At 45.6% G+C, this 19,261-nt stretch overlaps 1 protein-coding gene across 1 annotated transcript in view; it reads left to right on the top strand.

Moving 5' to 3' along the window:
• LOC126106408 (uncharacterized protein CG43867) overlaps positions 1–19,261 on the top strand; it is a 429,676-nt gene that overhangs the window by 66,886 nt on the left and 343,529 nt on the right. The gene's annotated exons all lie outside the window — the stretch shown is intronic.

Here is a 19,261-nt window from a genome sequence, read left to right as displayed (position 1 = left end):
CAGTTTCATCGATTTCGGGTGAGTAGTTAATTAGAAAAAAAAATCGGAGGCCTTAGAACTTGAATGCACCTCGTATGATTAGACAGGTGAGGTGTGTTGTTGGTTTAGCGAGCCGGCACGGTAGCTCAGCGTGTTCGGTCAGAGGGTTAGCTGCCCTCTGTAATAAAAAAAACTGAGTTAATCGATCAACAATGAACTTAAACGGATGTTTTACGACGTCCGCCCCGAGCAGATTCAACGAACGAAAACGAACAAGTGAGATTAAAAAAAGAAAAGCGTGATGAGTAGCGTTACTGTCCAGTGATGTATTGTTTATTGGGGCGGTGGTTCGCGTCTTGACACTTCCAAATTCTTTTTTCCTAACATTCGCGTTTTTATTAGGTCTGATACCTTATTATTAGTTTACTATAAGCATATACTATATTTGATGTTATGTTCATAAATATAAGTTCACCTTTTTTCGAGGGGTGCCTTCGTTCGACTGGCTTAATCTACAGGACGGCTTGCGCTACTTGTATAAAGATATTTTGCTCCTTTTTCTTTTACGCTTGGTAATTCACACGCTGCAAAGAATCTGCTACTGGTTAGGAACAGTGATCAAGTAAGACTGACCTTGGGGTTTTGCTAAAATGTTGTGGAATGATGAAGTAATGTTTATCTTATGCGGAGAAGTATTCCAAATTTGTACCGCAATGTTTGTAATGGAACTTTTATAAGCCTGTGTCATTTCTGATTGGACATGGTGCTTTCCTTTTCGTGGACGATGGAGGAAACGTGCGTTTTAATAGAGCTAACGTGGGAATTTTATGCGAGCCCGTTGAGTAAACAGTGTGATTAACGAACTAGAAACATCCCTCAACTGTCGCTGGAGTGCGTTGCGATCGCATATACCACGTTGGGGCTCACGTACCGTATGCACAAGTCGCATCGTTCCCGAGCGTTCAGCAGCACGTTGCACTTGGCACGCTCAACGTTAACGTTCGACAGCACGGTCCGTGTGCCGACGGATTTACGGTCAGTCGAGACTCTGTGACGGTACAAATCGCCGTTACTAGATGAATATTTCTAGTATGCAAGGATTGGTTTGTGCAGAGCGAGCGCGCTACACGGAGCGCGATTCGCGGAAGCGCGTGGCGGGTCGGTGGGATGTCTCCACGTGGCCCGCAGCTTGGGGCATTGTTTAGTTTTTCGCGCATTACGCGAAAACTGTGTAACTTACGGTGAAGAGCGATGCGGCAGTGGATTGTGGTCAGCAATATGCACCTTCTGAAAGAGCGATCGTTATTTCAGGTCACGAGACGCAAAAGTTATAGTAACTTCAAAATCGGTTAATATCACGAATACCGAAAGATTAATAAAAGTAGTAAATAACAACTTATAGGGATGAGCGAGCACTAATTAAAAACGTTTCGTCATGGCGGATCGAGTACCGTAGTCATATGTTAAGATTCATAAATAATTAAGCCCGTAAAGAGCAATAAACATAGTTTGAGGGAAAATTGTTTATAAAATTCAGTAGAAAATTCATGACGTAAAGAACGGCAGTATATAATATTTTGGGTGACATCACACATATTTCAAACTAGTTAAGTTACACTTGACTTGCAATATTTTTCATTGTTTGCAAATTATTATTAACATTTATCGCCCATAAGTAATTAATTATTATAGATATGAAGATTTTGAGCAGCGCAATGTGTAGATCGCTATAGATTACGTCTAAAAACGGTGCTACATGCAGTTCTATGTTTAAACTTTGCAGCACAGATGTCAACAAACAACTCTGCGCTAAGTGGCGAAATTTTTCAAAAACTGAAACTTGATTTACGGGCTGTAGAATAATCCTAGAAATTAATGTTACATAGTAAGGAAGATGTAATTTTTAGCGCGGTTCCGATGGTGTAGTTATTTATGTCGAGGGATGTATGTATCAAAATTTGTAACCTTAACGGATGAGACTGGTACTTAAATAACCAGGGGTGTTGACGTTCGAGCCAATATAAGCGAGCGGCCATCTTGGCCAGGGGTCAGTCGTTGGTGAGTCGTTTTGGAGGGTGGGTGGCGAGCAAGCACCACTTGGCCCATGTGGTCGTTTGAGAATTCTTTTTCCCATCGATCTTTTTGGACAAAGAGTATTGTTTAATGTTGCAAGTGTGCAAGCATATATTTAGTGAACTGGAAGTGCTACGATTATTTGTGTGAGTACGATTTACGAGGTATACATCGGCGTAAGTGAACATGTGGCCAACTGTGATTTCGCACCAAAACTATTAGAACAAAAAGGACAGTGAAACATGTCGTTCTGTTCGAACTGATTGAGTAATTTTCATTTATAGCAGCCTGCATTACTGCTATTGGGGGCTAGGAGTCAAATTATTATTAAAGTAAAACTGTAAACCGTCTCACCAGTGGTAATTTCATTGTGTGAAAGAAATGGACAACGCCAATAAATAGTGATTGAACTGTGTCGTTAAAAACTGATTTTGCTATAATAATCGCCTAATTTTTGTTCCCTAGCATAAACTGTACTCAGGTCTGAGTGAATAATTAATTCAAAAACTATAACTAATGCGTGGGTGTGGCACAGTGTACTAATGCACCAAGTGTGGAAATCATCCCCTGAAACTTACGTGAGAGCCAAAATTTGCAATAACATTTTTTAACCAACATTTGTATATGCACATTCGTGTGAACTCTTCAACCGCACTTCTTTATTTACCGCCCCGTCGCAACTCCCACCTATCTAGACTCCCTGTCCCTTGACTCACTGTTCGCTACTCTGAGATTCCCACAGAAGGTCGGAGGTATTTGTGCATCCGCACTGAAGAATGTGGATCCATTTCCCAGTTAGGCATATCAATTATATCAAGGCGTGTTGCCTGTTCTCTCGGACACGCGCAGTGGCTACCGGACCTGCCTAGCCAGCAGGAGATCCCGGGCTCGAATCCCAGTCCGGTACACATTTTCACACGTCGTCGCTGATTCTGCATAATGTCCCGCTGCAAGTGACAGCAGTCTTCCTCTTAAGACAGCACTTGATTCCGAGTTTGGTAGTACAAGTATATTCAGCTGAATTCTACACGGAAGAGCCAAAGATACGACGTGGCATAGACTAATGTCTGAAGTAGTGCTGGAAAGAACTGGCACCATACATGCTCCAGATCTGTCCATAAATCCGTAAGTGGTGGTTGAGATGTCTTCTGAACAGCACGTTGCAAGGCATGCCAGATATGCTCGATAATGTTAATGTCTGGGGAGTTTGGTGGCCAGCGGAAGTGACTAAACCCAGAAGAGTGTTCCTGGAGCCACTCTATAGCAATTCTGGACGTGTGGAGTTTCGCATTGTCCTGCTCGAATTGCCCAAGGCTGTCTGAAAGCACAGTGGGACATGACTGGATGCAGGTGATCAGAAGAATGCTTACGTACGTGTCACCTGTCAGAGTCGTATCTAGACGTATCATGGGTCCCATATCACTCCAACTAAACACGCCTCCACCGGAATGAACAGTCCCCCAGTGGTATGCAGGGTCCATGGATTCATGAGGTTGTCTCCATACCCGTACACGTCCCGCTCGGTACAATTGGAAACGAGACTCGTCTGACCAGGCAACATCTTTCCAGTGATCAACAATCCAATGCCGCTGTTGACAGGCCCAGACGAGGCGTAAAGCTTTGCGTCGTGAAGTCATCATGGGTACACGAGTGGGTCTCCGGCGCCGAAAATACATATCGATGATGTTTCCTTGGATGGTACGCACGCTGACACTTGTTAATAGCCCATCATTGAAATCTGCACCAATTTGCGGAAGAGTTGCACTCCTGTCAGGTTGAACGATTCTCTTCAGTCGTCGTTGGTCCCGTTCTTGTAGGATCTTTTTCAGGAGGCAGCGATTATTTACCATTTTCGAAATACACTCCTGGAAATGGAAAAAAGAACACATTGACACCGGTGTGTCAGACCCACCATACTTGCTCCGGACACTGCGAGAGGGCTGTACAAGCAATGATCACACGCACGGCACAGCGGACACACCAGGAACCGCGGTGTTGGCCGTCGAATGGCGCTAGCTGCGCAGCATTTGTGCACCGCCGCCGTCAATGTCAGCCAGTTTGCCGTGGCATACGGAGCTCCATCGCAGTCTTTAACACTGGTAGTATGCCGCGACAGCGTGGACGTGAACCGTATGTGCAGTTGACGGACTTTGAGCGAGGGCGTATAGTGGGTATGCGGGAGGCCGGGTGGACGTACCGCCGAATTGCTCAACACGTGGGGCGTGAGGTCTCAACAGTACATCGATGTTGTCGCCAGTGGTCGGCGGAAGGTGCACGTGCCCGTCGACCTGGGACCGGACCGCAGCGACGCACTGATGCACGCCAAGACCGTAGGATCCTACGCAGTGCCGTAGGGGACCGCACCGCCACTTCCCAGCAAATTAGGGACACTGTTGCTCCTGGGGTATCGGCGAGGACCATTCGCAACCGTCTCCATGAAGCTGGGCTACGGTCCCGCACACCGTTAGGCCGTCTTCCGCTCACGCCCCAACATCGTGCAGCCCGCCTCCAGTGGTGTCGCGACAGGCGTGAATGGAGGGACGAATGGAGACGTGTCGTCTTCAGCGATGAGAGTCGCTTCTGCCTTGGTTCCAATGATGGTCGTATGCGTGTTTGGCGCCGTGCAGGTGAGCGCCACAATCAGGACTGCATACGACCGAGGCACACAGGGCCAACACCCGGCATCATGGTGTGGGGAGCGATCTCCTACACTGGCCGTACACCACTGGTGATCGTCGAGGGGACACTGAATAGTGCACGGTACATCCAAACCGTCATCGAACCCATCGTTCTACCATTCCTAGACCGGCAAGGGAACTTGCTGTTCCAACAGGACAATGCACGTCCGCATGTATCCCGTGCCACCCAACGTGCTCTAGAAGGTGTAAGTCAACTACCCTGGCCAGCAAGATCTCCGGATCTGTCCTCCATTGAGCATGTTTGGGACTGGATGAAGCGTCGTCTCACGCGGTCTGCACGTCCAGCACGAACGCTGGTCCAACTGAGGCGCCAGGTGGAAATGGCATGGCAAGCCGTTCCACAGGACTACATCCAGCATCTCTACGATCGTCTCCATGGGAGAATAGCAGCCTGCATTGCTGCGAAAGGTGGATATACACTGTACTAGTGCCGAAATTGTGCATGCTCTGTTGCCTGTGTCTATGTGCCTGTGGTTCTGTCAGTGTGATCATGTGATGTATCTGACCCCAGGAATGTGTCAATAAAGTTTCGCCTTCCTGGGACAATGAATTCACGTTGTTCTTATTTCAATTTCCAGGAGTGTATATACTGTGCACGAACATTAAAACTCACGATTTATTGACAAAGAGTCAACATGGATTCAGAAAATATCGTTTTTGTCAGACACAACTAGCTCTTTAGTCTCACGACTTAATGAGTGCTATCGACAGGGGACGTCAAACTGATTCCAGGTTTTTAGGTTTCTGGAAGGTTTTTGATACCTTTCCTCACAAGTGACTTCTAATTAAATTTCGTGTCTATGGAGTATCGTCTGTGTGACTGGATTGGTTATTTCCTATCATAAAAGTGACAGTTAGTAATAACTGGCTAAAAGTCATCGAGTAAAGCAGAAGTAATAATTGGCATTCCCCAAGGAAGTGTTGTAGGCCCTCTGTTGTTCCTGATCTATACAAGTGATTTAGGAGACAATCTCAGCAGCCCTCTTAGATTGTTTACAGATGATGCTGTCATTTACCGTCAGGCAAAGTCATCGTATGATCAAACCGAATTGGAAAATGGTTTAGACAAGATATGTGTTTGTTGCGAAAAGTAACCGTTGACTCAATCATGAAAAGTGTGAAGTCATCCACATAAGCACTAAAAATAATCCGCCAAATTTCAGTTATACGGTTAATCACACAAATCTAACTGCTGTAAATTACGAATAACTTAAGTCGTATAAACGCTTCTTAAGTGTGTATCAATGTTTCGCTGTTTGCCATGATCTCTCTTTCCCTTATCAATCTGATAAATTACATCTGTTGTTAGCTTTGTCTGTTGTTTCTCGAATGTGTGGAATCCAGGTCACTGTTTCGTCTAGTGTTATTCCGACGTATACGGCTGTGCTTTTTGATCGACCTGTTTCTGCCCATAGCAGAATTTTCGCATATTGTTCCCTTGCATCTAGATAGTGTTTGCGATTAAACATTTTCAGCTGTGTTTTTTTGCGCGTTTGATTTTATCCGCTCCAATTTTTAGCCGAAATTCGAGTTTGTTCATGTAGTGCCTTGTTTTTCTATTGATTTCGTCTATGTTATGTGCGTGCCACCAGCAAGCCGTATCATCGGTCTATAGGCTGTTCGCTCCAGCCTGTTGGATGTGCGATGTCGGGCGCATGAGAGTCCGGTCAGCCAAGTCAGGGCCGACGAACGTCAGTGTTGGGCGAAATTTGTTGTGTTTCGTTTTTCACGTGACGGACGACTCGACGGTAGAATTGATTCGCACGCAGTGCAACTGTGCACAGGACTGTTTTGTGTGCAGAAAATCGATGTGGAAATACAAGAAGCTCATCAGTTTGCGGTGCTACGAGAAGTCTCGTAGTGCCGATTACAAAGACAGAGTCTGAAGGAAGACTGCGACGTATTTGCAAGCCAGAGGTAAGGTAAAAATTACACAAATATTAGTACCAGAAAGATATTTATTTATTTTTTATTTTGCAAACAAATAGAAGTTTTCCTTTAACGCCTTCACTGTGTCACCAAGTTGACGCTTTCTTTCCATTGTACACTCTCTCGTGGAGAATTACAAAGTTTTCTTGTTAGCCTCGTACAACAAATGCAGTATCTGGCTATATCCCTAGAATTGCGCGTAGGTTTCGAGGGTCTGATGACCTTTCGTACCATTCAGCAGTTTTCCTTCCGTCAATCCCTTTGATTCTAGTTTGTTTGAAAGTTGACTTGCCGTGCTGGGTAGCCGAGCGGTCTTGGGCGCCTTGTCACGGTCAGTGCGGCTCGCCCCCCCCCTCCCCCCCCCCCCCGTCGGAGGTTCGAGTCCTCCCTCGAACCTGACCTGTGTGTGTGTGTGTGTGTGTGTGTGTGTGTGTGTGTGTGTCTGTGTGTTCTCCTTAGCGTAAGTTAGTTTCAGTTAGATTATATAGTGTCTAAGCTTAGGGACCAATGACCTCAGCAGTTTGGTCCCATAAGACCTAACCACGAATTTCCAATTTTCCAAATTTGACAGAAGATGTGCGGCGTCATCTAAAAATATTCGTAAATTTTGTTTCATCATCCATGAGATGAGGAAATAATGTTCAAAACTCTATTGATCATGTTTCCCAGGCACTATGGATCTACATATTTCTTTTTTTATTGCCATGCTTATTATTTTTCTCTCAGTCTTTCTTAAACCATTGCCCTTGAGTGCACTCAGACATCAGCTAGTAACTCCGCCCTGCCATCTGTTGCCCCACCCCCCTTTCCACCACATTATTATCAACTTTAGCACATAAATAAACTCTGAAATTAAAGATTTTGCCAAGAACACATTTATTTTCAAAATGATGAAAGCTGAATGATATTTAGTGTGTCTGTGTATGTGTGTGTGTGTGTGTGTGTGTGTGTGTGTGTGTGTGTGTGTGTGTTAGAATGAATAACGAAGGAATTCGCGGTGCATCGCAACTCCTATCCACGAATCCTTTTCAGAAAAGAAATCAAACCATCCGTAGTGAGGATACACACTTGTTACAAAACATGCTTCCCCTGCATTACTCTTCTCCATTGCAGCAATTGCTTGACCTGCACACTTCAACCCCATGTAAAATCGCAAAGGTTCAGATGTGTGCACTGTACTTAGTTTTCGTAAGTCACTTGATTGCTGCACTCCTTACTTCTGAACTGGAAGAAATTGGAAGACTTCAGGCTGTTAATGCTTATAATAATAATAAACTGTGTACACCACTATTCAAAAAATGTTCCAATGGCTCTAAGCACTATGGGACTTACATCTGAGGTCATCAGTCCCCTAGACTTAGAACTACGTAAACCTAATTAACCTAAGGACTTGACCGAGGCAGGATTCGAACCTGCGACTGTAGCAGCCGCGTGGTTCCGGACTGAAGCGCCTAGAACCGCTCGGCCACCGTGGCCGGCACACCACTATTGTTGCGCTTACGTAGTTACTGCTGTGTCACGCTATCAAATAATTCATTTATGTGTTTAGAAGCGAGTAGTGAATCAATTTCTAGACTACTCTAGGTACTATCTAGAACTTGGAGAAGACGTTTTCTCGAGGTGTGTAGCATTTGTGACGTAGATGTCACACTATTATAATCAGCGATGTACTGGACAAAGCACAACATATGTGTGCGTAGTAGATGGACTAAGTAAGGAACCTGTAATCTCCACCGGATTAATGCTACTGAGAAAAAGTAATTGATGATAACTTATACACCGAAGCGCCAAAGAAACTTGGTATAGGCAAGTGTACTGAAATACAGAGATATGTAAACAGGCAGGATACGACGCTGTGGTCAGGAAACGCGTATATAAGGCAACAAGTGTCTGGCGCAGTTATTAAATCGGTTGCTGCTGCTAAAATGGCAGGTTACCAAGAATTAAGTGAGTTTCAACGTGGTGTTATAGTCGGCGTACGAGCGATGGGATTCAGCAACTCCGAGGTAGCGATGAAGCGGAGATTTTCTCGTACGACCATTTCACGAGTGTACCGTGAATATCAGGAATCTGTAAAACAAATCTCCGACATCGCTGCGGCTGGAATTGACACAAAATTCATCAACTGACCGCGGCATAACAGCCCGGATAATTATAATGGACATGAAATTTCCGGCCGTGAAAGTCTACATTTTAGTAATACTTACTTCGTCTACTTTTGTGAAGGCATTTCGGAAGGCCGTGTTTAGTAAATCTGCTTCAATCCCTGACGTTTCGTCCAAGGCTACGTTGGACATCTTCGGAGGTGCTCCTGGTTGTGCTGAGTTGGCAAGACCTCCGAAGATGTCCAACGTAGCCTTGGACGAAACGTCAGGGATTGAAGAGTTCCATGGACCACGGCCGTAAAACCCGGAAGAATTCTCAGCTACTGAAACATCCGGTCATGAAAGCCCTAATTGTACGATTAGACTTGTGGTTAGTTGGGTACCGTACGTTCGGGTGTGGAGACTAGAAATCTACTCTGTAGGAGTCAGCATGGGTTTTGAAAAAGACGGTCGTGTGAAACCCAGCTCGCGCTATTCGTCCACGAGACTCAGAGGGCCATAGACACGGGTTCACAGGTAGATGCCGTGTTTCTTGACTTCCGCAAGGCATTCGATACACTTCCCCACAGTCGTTTGATGAACAGAGTAAGAGCATATGGACTATCAGACCAATTGTGTGATTCGATTGGAGAGTTCCTAGATAACAGAACGCAGCATGTCATTCTCAATGGAGAGAGAAGTCTTTCAAAGTAAGAGTGATTTCAGGTGTGCAGCAGGGGAGTCTCATAGGACCGTTGCTATTCACAATATACATAAATGACCTTGTGGATGACATCGGAAGTTCACTGAGGCTTTCTGCAGATGATGCTGTGGTGTATCGAGAGGTTGTAACAATAGAAAATGCAGAAGGATCTGCATCGAATTGACGCATGGTGCAGGGAATGGCAATTGAATGTCAATGTAGACACGTGTAATGTGCTGCGAATACATAGAAAGATAGTTCCCTTATCATTTAGCTACAAAATAGCAGGTCAGCAACTGGAAGCAGTTAATTCCATAAATTATCTGGGAGTACGCATTAGGAGCGATTTAAAATGGAATGATCATATAAAGTTGATCGTCGGTAAAGCAGATACTAGACTGATATTCATTGGAAGAATCCTAAGGAAATGCAATCCGAAAAGAAAGGAAGTAGGTTACAGTACGCTTGATCGCCCACTGCTTGAATACTGCTCAGCAGTGTGGGATCCGTACCAGATAGGGTTGATAGAAGAGATAGAGAAGATCCAACGGAGAGTAGCGCGCGTCGTTACAGGATCATTTAGTAATCGCGAAAGCGTTACGGAGATGATAGATATAGATAAACTCCAGTGGAAGACTCTGCGGGAGAGACGCTCAGTAGCTCGGTACAGGCTTTTGTTAAAGTTTCGAGAACATACCTTCACCGAAGAGTCAAGCAGTATATTGCTCCCTCCTACATATATCTCGTGAAGAGACCATGAGGATAAAATCAGAGAGATTAGAGCCCACACAGAGGCATACCGACAATCTTTCTTTCCACGAACAATACGAGACTGGAATAGAAGCGAGAACCGATAGAGGTACTCAGGGTACCCTCCGCCACACACCGTCAGTTGGCTTGCGGAGTATGGATGTAGAGTGGCGGAGGCTGCGTTGCAACACTTTTGCCGGCGCCGCCCGCCGCACTTGCTCGATCGCCGGCAAGGCGTCGGCGGCGGGGGCGGCCGTGGCCCTCCGCCTCCAGACACGCCGTCTCGGGGCCCCGAGAGTAAAAGTTGGCACGAGGGTCGTCGGCGGCCGCGCGCCTCCCGGCGTGCACCGCGCGGCGCCAGGCGGCCAGCCATTGGCCGTCGCCCCTGGCAACGCCGCTGTCATTCCGCAGTCATTGATTTTGCGCGCGCAGGCGGGGACGGTGGCTCGGGGGTGGGGGTAGAGGGTTAGGGGTGGGCGCCGGGACTGGGGTAGCGGCGAGCGGCCAGTCACGCCGGCGACGGCCGCGCAGCGCAGAGTCTGCCGACCGGCTACACGGGTGCGTGCGCGGGGTGGCGTCGCGTGACGTTAGCGCACGGCCGGCTGCGACGTGGCGTGCCGTGGCGTGCTGTGGACCGGTGCGCCTGATGCGCAGGGCAGCGCCGCCGCCAGCCACGCTCTAGATGGGAGCTGGCGCCGTCATCCGCCGCCCATGTCTCGCGACGCGTCCCAACCCGCCGGCTGTGCCCGCAGCAAGTAAGTCGCTCCACCGTACGCACGCAGCAAGTGGACGCTCGGCCCGTATCACCACCTCCCCCAGTCTGCCTCCGGTAGTTGAGTGGTCAGCGCGACAGAATGTCAATCCTAAGGGCCCGGGTTCGATTGCCGGCTGGGTCGGAGATTTTCTCTGCTCAGGGACTGGGTGTTGTTCTCATCATCATTTCATCCCCATCGACGTGCAAGTCGCCGAAGTGGCGTCAGCTCGAAAGACTTGCACAAGGCGAACGGTCTACCCGACGGGAGGCCCTAGTCACACGACCACCTCCCCGAGACACAATATTTCCTCTGTTTCCCGAAGAAGGGCTTCTAAACTATGCTCGATGCCTTCGTGAGTCACACACAGACTCTGACGGGCTTACAGGGTGTTTCCGTAACAGAACGTAAGAGAATCCTCCGCTGAACAATATGAGGTAGGGAACCTGCGGCCGGGGAAGCCAGCTTGAGGAATAAAACCACATTACTGTGCGCTTTTTTACTTACATTAGTCTACTGCAAACAGAATCACTGACACAGTGAACATACCATTTGTGCTACGGTCGCAGGTTCGAATCCTGTCTCCGGCATGGATGTGTGTGATGTCAAATGGCTCTGAGCACTATGGGACTTAACTGCTGAGGTCATCAGTCCCCTAGAACTTAGAACTACTCAAACCTACCTAACCTATGGACATCACACACATCCATGCCCGAGGCAGGATTCGAACCTGCGACCGTAGCGATCGCGCGGTTCCAGACTGAAGCACCTAGAACCGCTCGGCCACACCGGCCGGCTGTGTGTGATTTCCTTAGGTTAGTTAGCTTTAAGTAGTTCGAAGTTCTAGGGGACTGATGACCTAAGACGTTAAGTCCCATAGTGCTCAGAGCCATTTGAACGATACCATTTGTACTGTATCTTTCGAAACGTCCTGAAACTGACGGTCGCCAACCTCAGTGCAAGCACAACAAGATTGTGACACCACCCTGACAAATATCCCTGGTGTGTTTCGAATCACATCACAGCCAGCTACAGTTCTTGCAACTAATTCAATCTCCGTCTCCACTGCGCTCTCATGCATAACTGACTCTAGATTCCCCCATACGAAATAACCCAGTGTTTCAGATCAGGGGACCTCGCACGCCATGGAATATGACTTCCCCTGCAATCCAGCGACCTGGAAATATTGCGCCGGTACTGCTCCATCGTGTTGTACTGTGCGTCTCTGAATAGCACAGAGTAATGAATGGATCTGTCGTTGATTCATAGCAAATTCGTTCGCCGGCCGCCGTGACCGAGCGGTTCTAGGTGCTTCAGTCTGGAACCGCGCGACCGCCACGGTCGCAGGTTCGAATCCTCCCTCGAGCATGGATGTGTGTGACGTCCTTAGGTTAGTTAGGTTTAAGTAGTTCTAAGTTCTAGGGGACTGATGACCTCATATGTTAAGTCCCATAGTGCTTAGAGCCATTTGAGCCATAGCACGTTCTGTTATAGACTACGGAAATGCGATACAACAGAGCCACCGTACGGACAAGTAAAGTAAACAAAAACTGCGTCTTGACTTCCTGGTACTCAGGGCCGTCTTCCTTGTTTCCTTGCAGGAAATAAGTAGTGCACACGTAAATAAACAGCACAATACGTAAATCACGTGCCCTTCCGATCCAGCGGCCACAAAATACAGCACTGAGATGATAGCGGACGTCCACGCTGAAGTGAGGCGGTGCAACGTCATGCTGTATCCACACCCTCTCACGAGCAGCTAAGGGTACATCCTCCAACAACTTTTTGCACGAATCTCAAGTAGGACATGGCCATTCAAAGCCGGCAGGGTAGCTCAGCGTGTTCCGTCAGAGGGCTGCGTGCTCTCTGTAATAATAATAATAATAATAATAATAAACTGAGTCAAGGAATCAACGATCAACTTGAGCGGATGTCTTGTAACGTCCGCCCAGACCAAACGCAACGAACTATATCGAACAAAATGCAGGAGGTAAATGATGTGCATGTAAACAAACTGCACAGTACGTGTAAACTTGTACGCAATTAGTTGTAAATAAGGTGCTAAACACTAGTGCTAGACAAAGCGGTAGACAAGTTTACTTCCATATCTCCTTAAGGTGCCTTCTCCGACCCCGGGTTCCCTGCCTCATATTGTTCAGTGGAGCATCCTTTCTGTCCTGTTAAATTTTTTACCCGCTGTTACGTAAGCACCCCGTATGCAGTCATGGAAAAAAGTATTCATACAACGTTGTTCGTGTAGAATAACTGTGTTTATCAGAACCAAAGATCACAACCAGAAGTCTTATTTGGTAAACTAACAGTATGGGGTTTTCTTCCTAATCTGTACGTATAAAAGGATTAACTCAATTAGCCTTCTGCAGAAAATGTATAAAAATTCTGTACCAGCTGGCGTCACACAGTGGGGAAAAAAGTATTCATACCTGCAAAGAAAATTGCAATGTAACTAAATACAATGACAATGTTAGTACTTCATAGGCATTCCTCTTGCATGTATCACTTGTCCTCTTTGGAATGGGCTAAATGTGGTTTGGTAGTCTCCGATGTAATATTTTCCCGTTCTTGTGTAGACACTGTTACAGGCCAGTCTTCTTTCGTATTTCATGTTTTCTGAGCATTATCTGAAGCGTACTGCGAAGATGTTCCAGTAGATTAAGGTCTGTGCTGAACATGGGGAGTATGGTATAACAGCCACAGACGAACAATTTCCGCTGTATGCTTATGCTCACTGCTTTGTTGAAACTAGTAATCTGTGCCTAAACCCAAGCTATCAACGCTGTTTTGCAGACTTTCCTTTAGGATATTTAAATACTGACATCTATCCACGTTATCGTCCGCCGCTCGTGGTCTCGCGATAGCGTTCTCGCTTCCCGAGCACGGGGTCCCGGGTTCGATTCCCGGCGGGGTCAGGGATTTTCACCTGCCTCGAGATGACTGGGTGTTTGTGTTGTCCTCATCATTTCATCATCATCCAGGAAATTGGCGAAATTGGACTGAGCAAAGGTTGGGAAATTGTACGGGCGCTGATAACCACGCAGTTGAGAGCCCCACAAACCAAACATCATCATCATCATCATCCACGTTATCTTCAACAAAAATAACTTACTCAACACCGGATATAGCCATAGATCCCCATACCATACTTCCTCCACTGCCGTTCTTTGCTGCGAGTTGAGTGTATTTGGGATCTAACTCAGTATTTACTCGTCTTCACACCAAAAGTCTGCCTCCCTCTACCAATAAGTGGTAGAAAATGTCCTCATTTATTTGCACTGTTTGATGAGTGAATGTATAAATAGCCTTCTCAGCCGAGCATTTCCGGTAACCAAACTGATATGTGCTGTTTCCACTTAAGTGTGCGACTAGTCATGAATACAAAGTATGCCTCTGCCTCGCACTTCACAGAGGTTTGCGTGCTACATATGCAGATTTAGTTTGCTGAGTGCTTTGATAAAAGAAAATGTTGGTAATCAGGCAGTCCCAACAGACGACCGCAATAATTCTACCGACAACATACATCGAACACAAGGTCCTTTTTCATGCTAACCAACGGGCATCCCAAGGTATGGGGCAGGGGAAGCCCAGCTTGTGCTTTTATCACATCACACCCTCAAAGCCACGGATCGAGGTATTCAGGTGGGTGCGCGATTAAGTTGACTACTGAAATGCTTTAGACTCAGGGATACAATAACGTTCATTAACAAAAGTACGATCATATGGGGTTGCTGTCGTGGTCTTTAATCCGAAGACATTTTATGTAGCTATTCATGCTACTCTATTCCATGAAAGCCTCTTCATCTCCGAACAGCTACTGCAACTTACAGCCTTCTGAATCTGCGTGCTGTATTCATCTGTTGGTCTCCCTCTACGATTTCTACCACCCCCCCCCCCCTTCTTCGCTACCCGCCACGCTCCCAAACACACTTCCCTCCAGTACTAAACTGATTGTCCCTTGATGTTTCAGAATGTGTCCATTAATCGATGCTTTCTTCTAGCCATTTTGTGCCACAAATTTCTTTTGTCCTCAAGTCTCTTCAGTAGCTTCTCATTAGTTATATGATCTATCCACCTAATCTTCAGCATCATTCTGTAGCACCACATTTCAAAAGACTGTATTCTCTTTATTATCTAACTGGTTTATCGACCATGTTTGACTTCCATACATGGCTACACGTCATACAAATACTTTCAGAAAAGACTTCGTAACACTTAAATCCATATTCTATGTTAACATTCGTCTACAGAAACGCTTTTATTGCCATTGGTAGTCTAAATTTTATATCCTCTCTACTTTGGCCATTATCAGTTATTATGCTGCCCAAATAGCAAAACTCATCTACTACTTCAAGTATCTCGTTTCCTAACCTAATTCCCTCTGCATCACCTGATTTAACTCAACTACATTCCACTATCCCTATTTTGGTTTTGTTGATGTTCACCTTATACACAAGTTTCAAGACACCCTCGATATCGCTCAACTGCTTTTCCAAATCCTTTGCTGCCTCTGACAGAATTACAATGTCATCGGCAAACATCACACTTTTAATTTCTTCTCCCTTAACTTTAATTCCTACTCCAAATTTTTTGTGGTTTCTTTTACCGATTGCTATATGTACAAATTTAATAACATCAGGGAAAGACTATAACACTGTTCGCTCCCTTCTCAGTCACTGCTTCCTTTTCATGCACCTCGAGTCTTGTAACTGCCATCTGGTTTTTGTGCAAACCGGAAACCTCTGCTACCTTTAGAAATTCAAAAGGAGTTTTCCAGTCAACATTCCTTTAAAGTCAGTACCGCCATTAGACTTTTGTTTATTTACAGTGTTACATTTACACTTACACAATCATAATTTCGGTTTCAAAGTGGTATTATCAAGTGTATTCAGTGTTATAAATTGCCTAAGATGGCATACTGTCGATTTAAAATGGCGACAGTATGCCATCTTAGGCAATTTATAACACTTAAACACTTGATAATGCCACTTTGAAGCCGAAATCATGATTGTGTAAGTGTCAATGTAACACTGTAAATAAACAACAGTCTAATAGCGGTACTGACTTTAAAGAAATATATTATGACTGTCGCCCCGCGTTATGAAAAAATTATCCAGTCAACATTGTTAAAAACTTTCTCTATAAACGTGCCGCACTTGGAATTTGGAAAAGAAGCGGCGGAAAAAAAGGAAACATACTTGGGGGAAGCCGTGGGCTTCGCGTTGAGATAATGAAAGCATTTAGCAGAAGTTTTTAAGGGAGCTGCACGTGGAGGACGTCAAGTCTTAGGTAAATTACTTGCGAATGGATGGAGAGTACATTTCAGTATTTGCTCAGTAAAGTGACACCTCATATTACAAAACAGAATACTCAGTTAAGAAATGCTGTATTTGCACAAGAGAGGCACATCATAACACTGCGGTGCATTGATGCACAAGAGAGCTAGAGCTCACAGTAAGGCAGTCCAGTGCCACAGAATGCACAAACCAAAATAATTCAAGCATCGTGCGAAATGATTTATAAAGCAATTAAGGGGGAATACCTGAAGGTAAATAAATATTTAGTACACACACTATGGACAATAAGGTTTTTATTTTTGAATAATTTAATTACTAGAGTTAGTGTTCCAACAACTACAAACTTAATAAAAAGTACGAAACAGATGAAGCACTTTTAACTTGTGGCATACAGACTTCAAAAACAGACAAAGTAGAATGGAGAGATATGATTTTTTTTTTTTTTTTACTGTTTCCTTCTTCACTATTCGGGCTAGCTGAAAAGCTGCCTGAATGCTTCCAGATATAGAGGTGGATGGCTGAAGCTGGGATTGTGGATATATGCAGTGTACCCCACCTGCCCATAAGGACACTATTAATAGTGTGCGTTGCACCTCCTGCTCACCCGAGCGAAGGCAAGTTTATTAAACGGAGTCGGAGGAACACACCAACTAAACTTTGCAGTCATGTTTTCAATCACACTACAGACGTCAAATAGCTGTAGCGATTACATTTCACATTGCAGTGAACAGAAGACGAACGCCTTTCGTGATCAAATCTACGGCGCGGCCCTCGATTTGATCATATTTCTTTGACGAAAAGCAAGAATTGACAAGGTTCCCTATTTCGCTATCAAATTTCTTTGACAAAAATATTTGACATATCAAATTTGACAAGGAAAAATGATAATTTAATACCGGCGCCAGGGTTGGATGGGGAGGGATGGGGGGAGGAGGATGAAAATTGCAGAGGAAGACCCAGTCGTGAATACAGTGAGCAGCATCAAATGGATGTGGGCTGCAGTTGTTCAGAGACGAAGACTCTTGCACAAGATGGACTGACGTGGAGAGCTGCATTAAACCACTCTTCTAAAATGGTTCAAATGGCTCTGAGCACTATGGGACTTACCATCTGAAGTCATCAGTCCCCTAGAACTTAGAACTACTTAAACCTAACTAACCTAAGGACATCACACGCATCCATGCCCGAGGCAGGATTCGAACCTGCGACCGTAGTAGCAGCGCAGTTGCGGATTGAAGCTCCTAGAACCGCTCGGCCACAACGACCGGCTAAACCACTCTCCGGGCTGAAGATGACGACGACAACGACAATAACAATACGAGGTGCATTCAAGTTCTAAGGCCTCCGATTTTTTTTCTAATTAACTACTCCCCCGTAATCCGATGAAACTGGCGTTACTTCTCGACGTAATCGCCCTGCAGACGTACACATTTTTCACAACGCTGACGCCATGATTCCATGGCATCGGCGAAGGCTTCTTTAGGAGTCTGTTTTGACCACTGGAAAATCGCTGAGGCAATAGCAGCACGGCTGGTGAATGTGCGGCCACGGAGAGTGTCTTTCATTGTTGGAAAAAGCCAAAAGTCACTAGGAGCCAGGTCAGGTGAGTAGGGAGCATGAGGAATCACTTCAGTTGTTATCACGAAGAAACTGTTGCGTAACGTTAGCTCGATGTGTGGGTGCATTATCTTGGTGAAACAGCACACACGCAGCCCTTCCCGGACGTTTTTGTTGCAGTGCAGGAAGGAATTTGTTCTTCAAAACATTTTCGTAGGAAACACCTGTTACCGTAGTGCCCTTTGGAACGCAATGGGTAAGGATTACGCCCTCGCTGTCCCAGAACATGGACACCATCATTTTTTCAGCACTGGCTGTTACCCGAAATTTTTTTGGTGGTGGTGAATCTGTGTGCTTCCATTGAGCTGACTGGCGCTTTGTTTCTGGATTGAAAAATGGCATCCACGTCTCATCCATTGTCACAACCGACGAAAGAAAGTCCCATTCGTGCTGTCGTTGCGCGTCAACATTGCTTGGCAACATGCCACACGGGCAGCCGTGTGGTCGTCCGTCAGCATTCGTGGCACCCACCTGGATGACACTTTTCGCATTTTCAGGTCGTCATGCAGGATTGTGTGCACAGAACCCATAGAAATGCCAACTCTGGAGGCGATCTGTTCAACAGTCATTCGGCGATGCCCCAAAACAATTCTCTCCACTTTCTCGATCATGTCGTCAGACCGGCTTGTGCGAGCCCGAGGTTGTTTCGGTTTCTGTCACACGATGTTCTGCCTTCATTAAACTGTCTCACCCACAAACGCACTTTCGACACATCCATAACTCCATCACCACATGTCTCCTTCAACTGTCGATGAATTTCAATTGGTTTCACACCACGCAAATTCAGAAAACGAATGATTGCACGCTGTTCAAGTAAGGAAAACGTCGGCCATGTTAAGTATTTAAAACAGTTCTCATTCTCGCCGCTGGCGGTAAAATTCCATCTGCCGTACGGTGCTGCCATCTCTGGGACGTATTGACAATGAACGCGGCCTCATTTTAAAACAATGCGCATGTTTCTATCTCTTTCCAGTCCGGAGAAAAAAAAATGGGAGGCCTTAGAACTTGAATGCACCTCATAGCATAAAAAACGACTGATACCGAAAAGACTTACATCGTTAACATGGTTTATGTCCTCAGTTCACACAGCTGCCATCTTCTAGGCATTCTCTTACTGATTCTAATTTTTTGGAACTCTACTGAAAAATCATATTGTAATCGAAGATCATACAACTATTTTGGAATTACGAATAGTCGAAGTATGAAAAAGTGATGTTTCTCGTGTTAATTTATCCGTTTTCGAGTGCTATAAGCAGATAAAGCCACTGGTATTAAAACAGCACCGACCGCTCGTCTGTAGTAATGCTATATTAAAAGTAATAGCGGCAAATCAGCAATTTTCCATTTTTTTGTAAGCTATGAATGA

The sequence above is a fragment of the Schistocerca cancellata genome, chromosome 10, assembly GCF_023864275.1.
Source record: "Schistocerca cancellata isolate TAMUIC-IGC-003103 chromosome 10, iqSchCanc2.1, whole genome shotgun sequence".
In the NCBI taxonomy this organism is placed as follows: domain Eukaryota; kingdom Metazoa; phylum Arthropoda; class Insecta; order Orthoptera; family Acrididae; genus Schistocerca; species Schistocerca cancellata.
The sequence above is the reverse complement of the archived record's forward strand: the minus strand, read 5'-3'. Positions and strand labels throughout refer to the sequence as shown.